The sequence below is a fragment of the Camelus bactrianus genome, chromosome 23 (assembly GCF_048773025.1).
Source record: "Camelus bactrianus isolate YW-2024 breed Bactrian camel chromosome 23, ASM4877302v1, whole genome shotgun sequence".
Classification (NCBI taxonomy): domain Eukaryota; kingdom Metazoa; phylum Chordata; class Mammalia; order Artiodactyla; family Camelidae; genus Camelus; species Camelus bactrianus.
The window spans coordinates 32696232-32710930 of record NC_133561.1 but is presented as its reverse complement, the minus strand read 5'-3'; the positions used below and the strand labels follow the sequence as shown (position 1 = coordinate 32710930).

Below are 14699 nucleotides of genomic sequence, written 5' to 3'. Positions count from 1 at the left end.
TCCTGCAGCCATAGCAAAACCAGGCACACACTTGACGCTAAAGCGGTTTTGAGTAAGTGAAATGAGCTAAGCTTAGTGAGGGCACTAGGCTAATGAGACTAGGGCTTCGGGTCCAGGCCAAAGACGGCTCTCAGAGTCCAGGCCGCCCAGGCTGCTCTGTCCTGCTGGTCAATCAGGGATGGGATGAGTGAATGAACCTCCCACCACCTCCCACCACTGCAGCCAGAACCAAGGCACGTGCCCTGCAGGGGGCGCCCAGAGCCTCCTCCTCCTCCACCTTACTGCCTTCCGTGATCTGATCTAGTTCAAGGTGACGGAGACCTTGCAGGACAGGAAATAGCTAGATGGAACCAGAAGGCATCCTTTGCTTTCATTCAGCATCGCACCCTTGCAGATTCAGACAGCCTTTCTCATGATCTCAGCAAAGGTTGTCCCCTTCGGTCTTCTCCACAGGAATCCCAGGAAGTGGAAAAAAAAATGAAACAGTTGCTCCTTGAGCGCAGATGACCACCCACACGCAGCAAGAGGGTGAGCTGGAAGCCAGGTCTCCTGTGGAGGGCCCAGCAAGTTTCCTGCAGTGGGAAAACAGCCCCGGTGTGCTGCTGCTTCTGCTGCCAAGACAACTGTTGCAAATTGCTCATCTCTCACACCAACACAGCCAGAGCAAGCCATCCCTTCCTCCTCCTTGGACCCTCCCAACTGAAAACACTATTGCCCTCCAGGACAGAGTCCTCCCTACCTGGTTCCTGAAACAACCGTCATCACCGACTTGAGAGTGAGCTGTTTGAGCGGAGATGAGCTTGTCTGGAGGGGGAGCCTTGGCTGTGTTTTTATCTGGTTGCACCATTGTTTCATCTTCTATCATCTTGGCCCAGGCCAATTCCACGAATCTGTCTTGATAGCTCTGACCACCCCACCCTCCAGCGCCAAATCCCTATAGGCACTCTTGGCCTCCACCTTTTGGGACCAGCCTGCAGCCAAATTAGCTCCCCAAGCTCTGTTTTCCTGGGTCTAATGGATTTCTCCCTATCAGTAGCCTTGTCTTGGATTATGTATAAGGACTGACAAAGGGCATGGGGACAGACGTTGCTTGGATACATGCCTCTGTCTACCTTGCCTTCAGCCATCGCCAGAATTGTTTTTCGGGGGTGGGGTGGGGGTGGGGGTGGGAAGAGCGACAGTGGGAAGAATTTCAAAGGCCAGCAGGAGTCCCACCAAATCCAAGAAGCCTTCCCCAAGGGCTCCAGCCCATCTTCAGCATCACTAGACTTTCACTGGATTTTCCATCTGGATCCAAGTCTTAGACTTAATCACGCATTTTTTGTTTTGTGATCTGCTTTATGTGTTTTTACAACCAGCGCAGAAGCTTCCGGGAGACGGGGACTCTGCTATATATAACTGTGTTACATAAAATTGCCCAGGGGTGCGCTGGGCCCGGATTATCCCTGCCTGCCACCTAGGTCTCCAATCTGCCTGACCCACGGCTGCTGCAGCCACCTTGCCAAACAGAGACCTGACGAGGCCACTCAGGGCTCTCGGTAGCCCAGGCCCCACCTGCCTCCCAGCCTCCCCTCTCTAGTCCGTCTGCCTCCGTACCTTTGCGCACGCCCTCCCAGCTCCACCCCACCCAGCCCCCAGCCAAGACAAGCGAAAGCTTACTCTTCAAAATTTTCCAAGTACCTCTGAATATAATCTCTTTTTTAGAGCCTTCTAATATTTTTGTCAAAAACAATCAATCACCCCCTGGAATTCCCAGAGCAGTATTTTCATACTTCATCTTTCAACTTGCTATCAACACATAGTTACTTTCTTTAAACAATACTATCTAGCACAGAGTAAACCCTCAATAAACATGTTTAAAAGAATTACTGTAAGAGGGAGCGTATAGCTCAGCGATAGAGTGCGTGCTTAGCATGCATGAGGTCCTGGGTTCAGTTCCCAGTACCTCCATCAAGATAAATAAATAAACCTAATTACCACGCCCACACACAAAAAATATTCTTTTTTAAAAAAAATTAACAGCAACACTATTTATAATTGCCACAATATGGAAACATCCTAAGTGCACATCAATAGTTGAACAGATAATGGAGATGCAGTATGTGTGTGTGTGTATATATATATATGAAACAACTCACCCATAAAAAAGAAGGATATTTTGCCATTTACGGCCCTTCATTCACTTTTTTTTTCACTTCAAAGACCAGAATTTTATAACTGGAAGAGACATTTCCATTACATCAAAAACAAAATACCTAGAAATAAACTTAACCAAGTTTATGTCAATAAACTAACCAAGGAGGTTATCTATACTCTGAAAACCGAAATGACACAAAGAAATGGAAAGGTTTCTTGTGCTCTTGGATTGGAAGAATCAACACTATCAAAATGGCCACGCTACCCAAAGCAATCCAGAAAACAGACCACAGCACCTTCCATTGTGATTATTTATGCTATGAGTACCTCTTTTCCTCCCACTAAACTGGAAGCTTTATTAGCCCTGTATGCCCCAGCTGGGCCCAGCAGACGCTGAAACAGTAGACATTCAATAAATATGCGCCTAATTGAATAGGGAGTATTCAGTAACAAATAAAATGAATGAATGAAATTCACCAAAATGAGTGCACCTAAGTGGTAGGTACCAGCTTCAAAGGTTTCTGTATTACTTAGTAAAAGTGACCAGAACCCTGAATTTAGTCTAGCTGGTGCTTTCATACTAAGTCACGTGACTAACTCATCCGTAGACACAGCAAGGGGACAGGAGTGGGTGAGGCACAGGTAACTCAGACGCTGCCCTCCCGGGACTCACGCTTTGGTTTTCCTCTCTGCCTCCCTCTGCATGTAAGCTTTGTTGTTTCCCGCTGGCAGGCTTCTTCCGTGTGGCCAGGCGTGGAGCCCCTGATACCTCCAGAGCCTCAGAGTGTCCACTGCTGGAAGGAATCAGATCTCATTTTCTCTCCAGGAAAGAATGTCATTGGCTCAGTTTGGGTCAGGTAGGGATGGGACCTCTAATAAAATGACATTTCCTCCCATATTAACAGTGAAGAGAAAGACCATCTTAAAAGCCTGGGTCTGAGCGTGGGGAGGACGGTTGCTGTTCTAGACAGACAAAGCAGGAGATACCCACAGTACAGAGAGGTACAGCTTGCATTCAAGAAAGGTGGGGGAAGATGGCACAGGTGATTTGGGGAACTCAAGGTGGGGTTCTCAAGAGGCCAGAAGAATAGACTCTCTTAAACATCGAAGGGAGGGACAAGGCTGACTGTATTTCCTTCAAGTAAGAGTTGGTGTGGGGGCGTGGGGACACGGGCCACAATGATGGAATCCCTCCCAGGCTGACCTGCTCTGGGGCAGCCGTGACTCCTGGCTGAGGGGAGCCAGGCTAGAGCCAAAGGAGAGGATACGAGGATAGCAGGGATGAGAAGGAAAAAGGGTCTAGTTAGAGGCCAGTCAGCCAGCCATACACAACAGACCAACCAGGAACTCCCGATGCTGGAGGCAGTACTGTCCCTCTTAGCCATGGTGGGGGAAGGGGCATGCCTCTACCCTCCACACTTGGAGGTTATTTCCTGGGTAGATTTAGTTTTATCCATTCTAGATGTCAAGCCAGCTGCTGGAAGAAACAAGGCACAAGATATCTGGAAACACAGGCACCGGGGGCTGGCTCAGCTAGGGAGACCAGGCTGTGGCCACTCCACCCCTCACATCCTCTTGCTTGTCTACAAGAGGGCTGGGGGGTTGCAAAGGGGGGAGGGTTCCTCTCCTCTCATCTCACAGCCCCCCACCAGTAATGGGGGGCACTGGACTCTAAGAGAAGGGCAGATCTACCCATGGATCCGAGCCCTTCAGAGGCAGGACAGATGGCACAGCCTCCATGGGCAGCGCCTCCCCTGCACAGCCTGCCTCCCTGAACCCAAGGAGTTTAAGGAGAGAATCTTGCCTTTCAGACACCAACAAGGCATCATTTCCCGGCCCGCCCAACTCCAGTGGCCAAAGTAGACTCCTCCTTTAACAGGACCGCACATCTGGCCTCAACTGTTACTCCCCCAGGACAAGTTTACGAAACAGTTAGGCAAGGCCACGAAACACAGACACTGCAGACAAGCTTAAAATACACTTTAATACATTTAAAGCACCATTTCGGAGACTGGCCTTCTCCTGATAAAGATGCAACTGACACTCACTGGGCGCTAAGATGTCAAGTTGTTGTAATCTGGCAGGAGCCTGATAAGCCATTAAATCTGAAGCTCTGTTCAGCTGATCCCTGTCCTTTTATTCCCCTGTCTTTCCCAACAATTGATCTGGGCTCCTGAAACTGACATTTTAATGGGAACTTCCAAACTCTAACAAGGTACCATCTCTATCCCAGCCATCAGTTCGTCCACTGAAATGCTCTGGGCAGTGGGGGGGGATGGACCAGGGGAGTTAAGGGAGAGGCAGGGAGTGAATGAGAACAAATCTCACGTTTGGTGCCCTCTAAATGCCAAGGAGAGTGAGACTTTCAATCCCAAGGAAGAAAGGAAGAAAGGACTGCATGGAAAACAATCCATGATGGCTTCCACAGAGGGTGACCCTAAACCCTCCTCTGCACCCCTGTAACCTTCAGCTGCGTGGGGCTGGGCTGGGCTGGGAGGAGAAGCACAAGGGCAGGCAGGGGCTTATTTGGGATTCGGTTCCCAAGACAGATGGCAGCAGGCGATCTCGAGCACCACATTAGGAAACTCTGAGCTCTGAGCCCAGCCCAACCACCCTAAAAAACTTTCTTTACTTTTGTCTGCTTAACTTTCCCTGGCTCAGAAATAGGACGTGGATGAGTTGTTGAGAAATAGCAGGACAGGAAAAAAAAGAGAGGAAAGAAAAGACCCAAATGTTAGGAAATTGGGAAGGGTGCTCCTAAGCAGAGGGAAGCCAGACCCCAAGGGTCTAACTCACAGCTCTGTTTTACCACGTGCATGTGGTTCTTCATGGGGGGTAGGAAGGATGCATGGTAAAGGAGTGGTGTGAGGTGCTGGGTCAGGATGGGAGGGTCAAAGAGGTGTCTTCCCAAACTCCTGAAGCTGTGGTTGGTCCCTTCTAGCAGCACAGTTTACAACTCTAATCTGCGAGGTGTATGTTAACCGACTTTCCATTAGCCTATGAACACGAGTTTGTGTGTGAGTGTGTTGTGTGTGCGCGCGTGCGCGTGCGCGTGCACGGTGAGGTAGGTGTGGGAATGCATCAGTCAATGAAGACACGCAGGGTGAACCAGTTGATGGTGCATGTTTGCACTTGAAAGCCGTAAGGTTCTGCGCAAAATCTATGGGTGGCACTGTTGCACAATGCTGGTGGGTGTGTGGCTGCTGGGGTGTGGTTAACAGTTTATAGTCGGTGTATAAGTGTGCATGGATGTCTGAGTGTGCGCGAATTAAAATGGAAACATGTGTTGGAGTTATGATACAAGTGCAGGAAAGTACACCAGATTTGGAGTCAATCTGACTTGGCCTGGAATCCTTGCGCTGTTGTTAAGGAGATGCGTAACCTTGGGCAAGTTACTGATCCTCAATTTCCTCATCTCTGAAATGAAGATAATAAATATCTTTCAAGATTGCCACGAGCATTGTATAAAGCTTTTTGTGTCACAGCCCACACATAGTAGGACTCAAAAGTAGGCAGCCCTCATCATGTGCTGTGGATGTGTCCCTGGTGGGTACAGAGGCAAGGGGGCGCTTGACCCCCGGGGACTGTGGGTGAAATCTGGGTGAGGACTGTGAACTAAGCTGTGTGTATAAGCAAGCTGCCCAGGGCGGATGCACCCAAAGCAACTCCTTCTCTTCCTCCAGTGAGCCCCCTATTCAGACAGGGGCGGGAGGGTGGCAGGAGATGGTACAAGTTTCCGCAGACACCTTGGGTTTCTGGGTCCTGGGTTTAAGTGAGTAAGAGGTTGAGAGGAGCTGCGGGAAACCAGCTGCCTGCAGAAGCTTCCTTTTCCCCTCCACCCAGCAACCGTTGAATACCGCCACCCGCATCCCCTCCCACCCCCACCCCCCACCTGACTTTCCGTTCAACGGTGGAGAGCAAGGGCGGGGAGGGAACCCCCGCAGAAAAGAGGATTCCTCTCCTTCTTTTCCCATTCCTCCTTAACAAACCAGGAAGCGGCGGCGGCTCGCCCTCGGGCCACCTTAACGGTGGAGTAACGGTCCGGCCCCCCGCCAAGCCCCACCCCCACCCCAGCCCTCGCTCCTCCCCCTTCTCCTCCCGCCCGGCCGAGCCCGTGTGCTGGAGCCCGGCCCGAGTTGGCGGGAGCCCTTGCCGTGAGGAGCATTTTCTTAAGAAAGCTCTGCTGTGGAGACCGTCTAAAGCCGGGAGTTGAAGGGGCGGGCTGGGGGGCACGAACCTCCTGGGGAATAAGCCCTCTGAGGAGAGCAAGGTCGGAGACAGCCGCCGGCTCCCCCGCGCCCGTTTCTTCAGGAGCCTGAGAGGTCCTTCCCTTTGGGAGGGCCGGGGGAGGAGACCCAGCCCACTCCCGGGCCGTAGCTGGGAAGGCAGGAGAGACCAGCCAGCATCTCCGGCGTGGTGGCCACACTGGGGAGACCGGTGGATGGCCATCCCCACCCTACTCCTGTCCACGGAAACCCGGAGGGAGAGTCCCGCGCGGAGAAGCCTGGATTTTGCTGGAAAGAGAGGTAGGATTGCAGAGAATGAATTGAATCTTGATTTGCAAACTTAGTTTCTTTCTTTTCTCTCCATGGCTTCTGAAACTCCCTGAATTTGCTCTTCCCTAGCGTATTTCTTGGGACTGGGTTTCGGGGGGGGGGTGCGCGCGTGTATGTGTGCTTGTGCACAGATTTGTTAAAGACTGTTTTCTCAGTTCTGAGAAACCATATAATCAAACAAGTGATTTCTTCCCCCCTCCTAGTTTTTGTCATTCCTGGGCTGTGGTGGTAGGGAAGTGGAGGGACTGTATTTTTCATACCCAAATTGAGCTTTTGGAAAAAGCATTTATTTTCCCCATCCGTTCCTGCCCTCCCGCTCCCCCTTGGCTTGGTAATGAGACGCAGAATGGAAAACTGTTGCAAAAATATTTTCCGCGTCTGTTCCCTTTTTGAAAGCCCCAAAGAGAGATGGAAAAAAAAAACCCCAAAACAACTGAGTAGGAAATCTTCAACAGGAAGGAGGAGCCGCAGTGGGGACCGGGAGAGGGGCTCACTGGGGGGTGGGTGGAGGTAGGAGCCCTGAGAAGTTGGTGGGGTTTGAGGAAGGGGAGTGCTCAAGTTAAATTTCTTTAGCTTGATAGAGAAACCTCAGCAGATTCTCTCTGCCGCTTGCAAAACGTCCTCAGACTTTCACGTCTATAATTAGCTGTGGAAAAAGCTGGGAGTTCCCTCCAAAGGCTGTTGTTTGAGTGTGTGCGGAGCGTCAAGAACCAACTGTACGAGTGTCTCTGAGGGCACCATCCCATACATCACTGGTCCCAAAGAGGAGAAAGGGAAGGGGTGAAGTTGGAAAGTTTGCAGTGTTAAGGCTGGTGACTGTGGGGCTGGTGAGTGTTTGGCGGCTGGAGGTTGGCCACAGGCATCCTCGGGAGGGCGCCTTGAGTCGTGTCGGGGGCGGCCGGGGGGAATCTCCTCGCAGCTGCGGCCCGGCCGGCGCGGCAGCAAACCCGCGGCCGCGTGACCTCGGCGGGGCCGCGTGCGCTCGGCGGGGCCCCCTCCCCTCGGCGGCCCCGCGGCCCCGCGGCCCCGCCCGGGCGCAGCCCTCGCGCAGCTTTGCTCCACCCTCCGGCTCTGCCCGAACCCGAGTACTCGGGGCACCGGGCGCTCGGAGCTGCAGCGGAGCTTTCCTGCCTCCGGGGGACCGTGCTGAGTGAGCCTCAGTCCCTTCCACTTCCAGTTACCATCCCCGTGTCCCTGGCTGGATTCAAGGTCAAGTCCAAGGAGCCCAATGCCGGGGACGATATAAAGCGCTTAGTCCATGTTTGTTGGAAGAAGGCGGTGGCATCAGGGAGGAGCCTGAGAGTCAACATCTGGGCATCCGCCTCATCCCGGGCTGATTCCGACCTTGCCCTGTGGTCTTCGGTTTCCCCCTAGCACAGTGAAAGCCCTCCCACAGTGATGGTGGGAGGGAGTGGCTGAGTCAGATTTGTTAGACTTCTGTTGTCTTTGGTGTCAGAAGAAAGTCAAAATGGGAGGGCCCAGTTAGAGGGCAGAAGTGCAGCAATTAGAGTTTGCCCGAGGCGTGAGACCTGGAAGGGGCGGGGTCGTGTGGGGGAGGGGCGGAGGTCCCTGGGCGAGGATTTCGGGGAACCGTATTCTTCCCCGGTCTCACGGACTGCAGCGTTTTGAGAAAAAAGAGAGGTCCTGGGCTGCTCAGCCAGCGCTGACCTAGCTACCACCTGTCAGGAATTCGAGTATTTTGCAAGAAATTGCCTTTTACTTAAGAATTTAGCTTCTTTCAGTAACCCCCATGGGCCTTTCTCTTTTTTTCTGTTCCCCTGGCCTTGGACCCAGAACACAGAGACACTTACCCGCGAGGGCATTCCGGATCCACCAGGTCTTGGAGGGAGGAAGGGAGGATGTTCGTTCTCGGTCCCAGGACCTTAAGAAGTATGCTTTGCTGTAACTGACCCGGGTGTTTGATCTGACCTTGAAGAGAAAAGTCCTACCCTGGGCCTCACTGCCTTCCATGGAAGGATGAAATTCTTCCTGCCTTCTGACCTCTTTCCCACAGCCTACCCCCAGACAGGGCTCCCCTCCCAGCCAGTTCCCTGCTCCTCAGACGTGCACTGACTCCTGTCAGGGTGGGCAGGGGTGAGAGAGAGGGGGGGATGAGAAAGGTAAGGCGTCTGGGTCACAGGGAAGCAGAGCCCCTGGGCCAAGTCAACTGGGATGACATCCTTTCCCCACTCATGTCTCCACGTTATAGAATGCGTCATAGGAATAAAGCAGGCCCTGGGATCGGAGTCCAAAAGGCTGATGTGGGATGTTTTGTACTTGGCTTCCTCTCCCAGCTTGTCTCTTTGTCTCCTCTTTCCCTTGTATGAGCCATTCTTGTTCCACTGACTTATTTCCTCTTCACATGTTAAAACAGAAATGACAGGGGACTTCTGCTTCCACCTTAAGCCAGTCCTCTGTTCAGCCCACGAAAAGAAAAAAAAAATGGACTGAGGAGGGAAACCAGGCAGGATCTACTTGGAACCAGAGCCAAGGGCTCCCAGTCTGGGGAGGAGCTGGTGGAGGCAATTTGCACTGGGGGGAGGGAGGTCGTAGAGAGGCCAAAGCAGAGAAAAGGGAGGTAAGAATATGGGTGTCAAGGGGCGAGGGTCCCCTCCTCTCTTCTGCCTCTCCCCCACTCTTGTTCTTTCCTGGCTGCAACTTTCAGCCTCATCGCTTCTCTCTGCCCTGGTTTCCCGAGTTAAGTATAGAAATCTCTGGGATAATTCAGGGAAATGGACTGGAATGGAATCAGTGAGACCCCTCTGCTTGCCTTCCTGCCAGATCACTAGGGCAGAGGGAGCTTGGGGTAGTGTGTTTATTGGTGGGGAGGTTAAGGACTGTCAGGTAGGCTTGGGGACACTCTCAGCTCAGAACACCTCCTAGCAAGATCCACGGGGGTTGCAAAATCAATTCCAGAAGCACAAACCAGTGCAACCCCCATGGAGGGGAAGTTAACGATATCTAACAAAACAACATATGCATTTACCTAACAGTTTTATTTCTAGGAGGTATCCAGAAAATGTGCACAAGGTGATTCTTTAAGGTGTATTTGTAATAAGAAAGGAAATCATTGGAAACTATCACTGCCCGTCCTTAGCAGACCAGTTGAATGAGCGGCAGCACATCCACACAGTGGGATACTATGCAGCCTAAACAAATGAGTAGGAGCCTTATGAACTGATATGACATGATTTCTAGGATATGTTATTAAGTAAAAAAAAAAAAAAAAGCAAGAAGCAAAAGAGTGCATATAGTATGCCACCTTTGGGTTAAGAAAACAGGAGAAATAAGTTTTTTGTGTGTGCAAATTTACTTATACATACGTATATACACAGGAAGGATAAAGTAGAAATTAATTAAAATGATTACCTATAGAAGGTGGGCAGAAGCAGGGTAAGGACATAGAGGTGGGCGTGCAGGTTTACTGATTATACCTTTTCAGACTGTTTTGATTTTTAAACCGAAATATTTTACATATTTACAACTTAAATTAGATCCAAAAGAAAGAAAAAAGCGAACTCTAAAAGCCAACCATTACAGAAACAATGAACCTAACTGAATATCGATTATATTACAAAGAAAATAATTAATTCAAGTATTTCTTGAGTTTAACGCCCTGACTCTATATCCTTAGTGGAATCTATGTTCTAAGGATTAAAAGAATTGCAAAAAAAATCTTGAACTTTATTTTTTAGATGTGTTACTGATTATGGTATTGGTGTCATAAAATGGAAACTTCTGCTGATTGTAGAATAGAACAAAGGAATGACTATGCTGGTATTTTTGGAAATCAGGGTTTCACTATGGAAGACCAGAGACAAAAATGTGGAATGGGGGAAGGTGAGGCAGAACCCTGTGGTTCTTTATCCATCGAGGTCTAGAAGCGTCTAGAAGCAGCACTATACAGTAGCACTGATTGCACTTAGTGCCTGGATTTTTATTTCGAAGGACCACGTCTCACTAAAAGGAAAGTGCTCCTTGGAGAAATGGCTGATTCCAAGTGTGGGGCTAGGAAACTGCAAGTGAGTCATATCATTGCAGAAAGCTGGAACATGCTCTTTGACAAAAGGACATAGGAATTGGCTTAAAGGAGCCACTGGACAAATTTGGGACACACTGAACATCACAAAGAATTAATAGTAACAGATTGTAAGACACTGAATCAAAGGTTCCGTGAATCCATGCTGACAGATAAAAGGGAACAGGGAGGAGCAGGGAGACAATACCCTTAACAGATAGATGCCAGCTAACGAAGTGTAGAAGTGATGACAAGTGATGACAGAACTTTTAATTTACCAGCTTGCAGCCCTAATGTAAGAGCTGATTCAGGCTGGACTTACTGCTAATGGAAACTAAGACCAGTGGGTGGAAGTTTGGTCTCCATGTGCCATCTCGTGATTACGTACACCTTACAAAAGGAAAGACCTGTTTTTACAATGAGACGAGTCAGCTCAGACCAAGTAACCAAGTAGCCAAACATAGTAGTAATGGGACCACCTGGCACTAGTTCTTCCTGATGTGCGGTGAGGGTTCAACCATCTCACCTGTATTCATGTCAAAAATGTTGATCATGAATCCAGTCACGAGGAGACAGAAGACAAATCCAGAATGAGAGCCATTCTACATGGCAACTGACTGAGACTTCAAAACAGTGAATGTCATTTAAAAAACATTAAAACTGGGTGTTTGAAGAGAAGGACAGGGAGGCAGAAACCAGTCTAGATTTAAAGAAACTAAAGAGACATTATAGCCAAATGCGATGCATAAACCTTAATTGGATCTTGGGTCCAAAAAAAGAAGAGAAAAAAGACTATAAAAGACATCTTGGGACAACTGGGGAAGCTTTAATATTGATATTAGATGACGTATAGTTATTGTTAACTTTGAAAGGTGTGCTAATGGTCATGATAAAGGTTTTGTAAGAGAATGTCTTTATTTAGCAAAAGTAGTTAGGGGCATAGTGTCTGCAAGTGATTTTCAAATGGTTCAGGAAAAAAAATGTGAGCGTATATATACATTAAGGGGGCATACAAAATGCTGACAGGTGGTGAATTGAAGTGAAGGGTCTGGAGTTGCTTTTTCTACTCTTTTTTTCAAACTTTCAAATTTGAAATTATTCCGAATACTGTGTTGGGGAAAGGAACCCGTGCCGGGAAGGGTTCCTAGACTCCTCTCACTCATCCCCCTGACCCCTGACCCACAGGGACGCCTTTTCTCAGTTCCCCTACAGCTCACTCCCTGGGAGACTTCGTTCTCACTTCACTGCCATCAACCCCCAGCTTTTCCTTGTGGGTGGGAGCAGCTGGGGCACGATGGGTGGGCCAGCCAGGCCAGGAGCAACAGGTGGAAGCAGGCCTTTCCCCACCATGCTGTGGGCCTAGGGACAGAGGGTGGCCAGGATCACCCACCTACCTTTGGAGGAGGGTCCCAGACGGTAAGAGGAGGAATCCATCAATAGTCCAGAAGTTGTTTCTGACCACCTTTCACATCCCTTCTTTTTTTAAAAAATATTTTATTTATTTAGTATTGTATTATTTTATATATTTTTTGGCAGGGGGGTAGATAATTAGGTTTATTTATTTATTTGTTTTATTGAAGTATAGTCAGTTTACAATGTTGTGTCAATTTCTGGGGTACAGCACAATGCTTCAGTCATATAGGAACATACATATATTCATTTTCATATTCTTTTTCACCGTAAGTTACTACAAGATGTTGAATACAGTTCCCTGTGCTGTACAGTAGAAACTTCTTGTTTATTATATGTATATTAGTATTTGCAAATCTCAAACTCCCAGTTTATCCCTTCCCACTCATTTCCTTCCCTGGTAACTGTAAGTTTGTTTTCTATGTCTGTGAGTCTGTTTCTGTTTTGCAAATAGTTCATTTGTCTTTTTTTTTTTTTTAGGTTCCACATATGAGTGATCTCATATGGTAGTTGTCTTTCTCTTTCTGGCTTTCTTCACTTACAATGACATTCTCCAGGTCCATCCATGTTGCTGCAAATGGCATTATTTCATTCTTTTTTATGGCTGAGTAGAATTCCATTGTATAAATAGACCAGTCATCTGTTGATAGACATTTAGATTGTTTCCATGTCTTGGCTATTGTTATTTATTTATTTTTTAATGGAGGTACTGGGGGTTGAACCAGGATCTTGTGCATGCTAAATGCTCTGCCCGCTTCACATCCCTTCTGGATGCTGTAATTAGGAGATTCCGAGAGAACCTGGCTGTGCCAGGCTTGAGCCTTCATGTGTGGGCTAAGCAAGGAGCAAGGCCTTCTAAGCCCTCCCTTGCTGGAGACTGCATAGTGGCTGTACTGTCAGGGACCCCAATCCCCATGCTGTCCACCGCTGCCTTCAGCCTGGTCCTAGCTCTGGAGAGAGATCAGATTTCCAGGGCTGCTCGCCTGTCTCTCTCTCTCTCTCTCTTTTCTCCCTGGAAACCCGGGGCTAGGCCCTGTGTAACTCAGGGCTCTTGTCATGTAGGAGAGGGCTATTGATCCATTAGTCAATTCCCCTTCTATCTTGCTTAGGGAGCCTGAAAGAGTGGGAGCCTGGAAGTTGGAAGGGGGCAGACAGGGCGGAGTTTGTGCTTGAGCACTGCCAGGCCTGCCAGAGGAACACGGGACTGAGAGTCAGAAAACTGGTGATCTGGGCTCCTGACTGCTGTGTGACCTTGACCGAGGCAGGTGATGTCTCTGGGCCTTCGTCTCCCCCACTGTAAAATGAAACCAAGCTTGGGCAAACAGGTATCTCTGGTTCAAGACTCCTTTACTACAAAAGAGAAAAACTCTCAATGCCCAAACCAAACTCTTGTTTACCATGGAATGTCATGGAGCACAATGTAACAGCCTGTAGCTAAGTTCCATCCCCCTTCCCAGGATGACCAGAAGTAAGGAGACCCAAAAGGATCTGCCTGGTGGACAGCCATACCCTCAAGGTTTGGGAGTAGAACAGATTCTTAGATTCCCCATCTCCACCTGTCTGAAAGTTCAGTTAAGTACCCGCTCAACACAGTCCAAGGCCACAATTCTGCTGTGTCCTAAGCCAGAAACTAAGAAAGATTGGCTCGAGATACAGAAATCTAAGGCTTCAGGGAATTTACTGTCTCCTAGGGAACTTGGTCCTCCAAAGAGTCATCAGGTCCGACAGTACGAAATTGCCAATGTGCAACCGCTTTTGACCTATAAAAGGCAATTTCATGTGGTTCACTTTAACGTTAACATCATTAGACATTGGAAATCAGAAACTACACTCAGTGCTGTGGGATGGAGATGAGGTTTCCGTGTGAACAATGGATTGAGTGTAGAGAAATTTGGGTAAAGCCACCAGCTGCTAGGCTGGCCTGCCCTCCCTCTCAATCCAGACTTTTGGCCCCTTTGGCCGAGCCCTTGTCCAGACTCTGGTTGAGATTTCAGCGTTAGCCTTTCTGGTTACTGGCCGGGGCAGCAGCCCATGGGTAGAGAGGAGTGTTCTGTCCATTTATGGCCCACCATTTCTGTGCCCTGAATGCCCTGCTTCACATCTTGGGAGCTGAGGATGGAGGAAACGAAGAAGGAGAGAAACAGAAAATACCCACCCTATTCTTTCCCCCATCTAGTGGCAGAAAGAGCTGGGACACACACTTGAAGCCTCATCTGGCACAGGGACATACGACCTAGTGATGCTGGGAGCTGAAGGGGTGTTGGTAGGAATGTGGGGACCAGAATTTGACAGGCTCACCTGCAGATTATTCTTGGAGGTGGTGATTGCCAAACAGGATTTGAATGAGGAGAGAAACAGATTTGATGGCAGAGGGGCATTGGGAGGAAAGGCTGTGCTGCTGTTTCTGGCCTCGCAGAGGGTCAAAGGCTCAGGCAGGTGAGGGAGGCTGCCTGCCCCGCGCCCCCCCCCGCTGGAATGCCTCCAGCCTTTGAGCCAGCACCCGGGACTCAAGCAGGATGGCATCTGGCCTCAGCAGCCGCAGGCTGCCTGCCTGCCTGCCTGCCTGCCTGCTCTCCTGG

At 49.4% G+C, this 14699-nt stretch overlaps 1 protein-coding gene across 5 annotated transcripts in view; it reads left to right on the top strand.

The window, feature by feature from the left end:
- The first annotated feature begins 6243 nt into the window (after positions 1 to 6243).
- Positions 6244 to 14699, top strand: part of LOC105082476 (plasma membrane calcium-transporting ATPase 4) — a 94998-nt gene continuing 86542 nt past the window's right edge. For 4 of the 5 annotated variants that reach the window (XM_074352022.1, XM_074352018.1, XM_074352021.1 and 1 more), the window contains exon 1: positions 6244 to 6662. The gene's annotated coding sequence lies outside the window, so the exon portion shown is untranslated. The remainder of the gene's footprint in view (positions 6663 to 14699) is intronic. The other variant, XM_074352019.1, reaches the window with a different exon arrangement.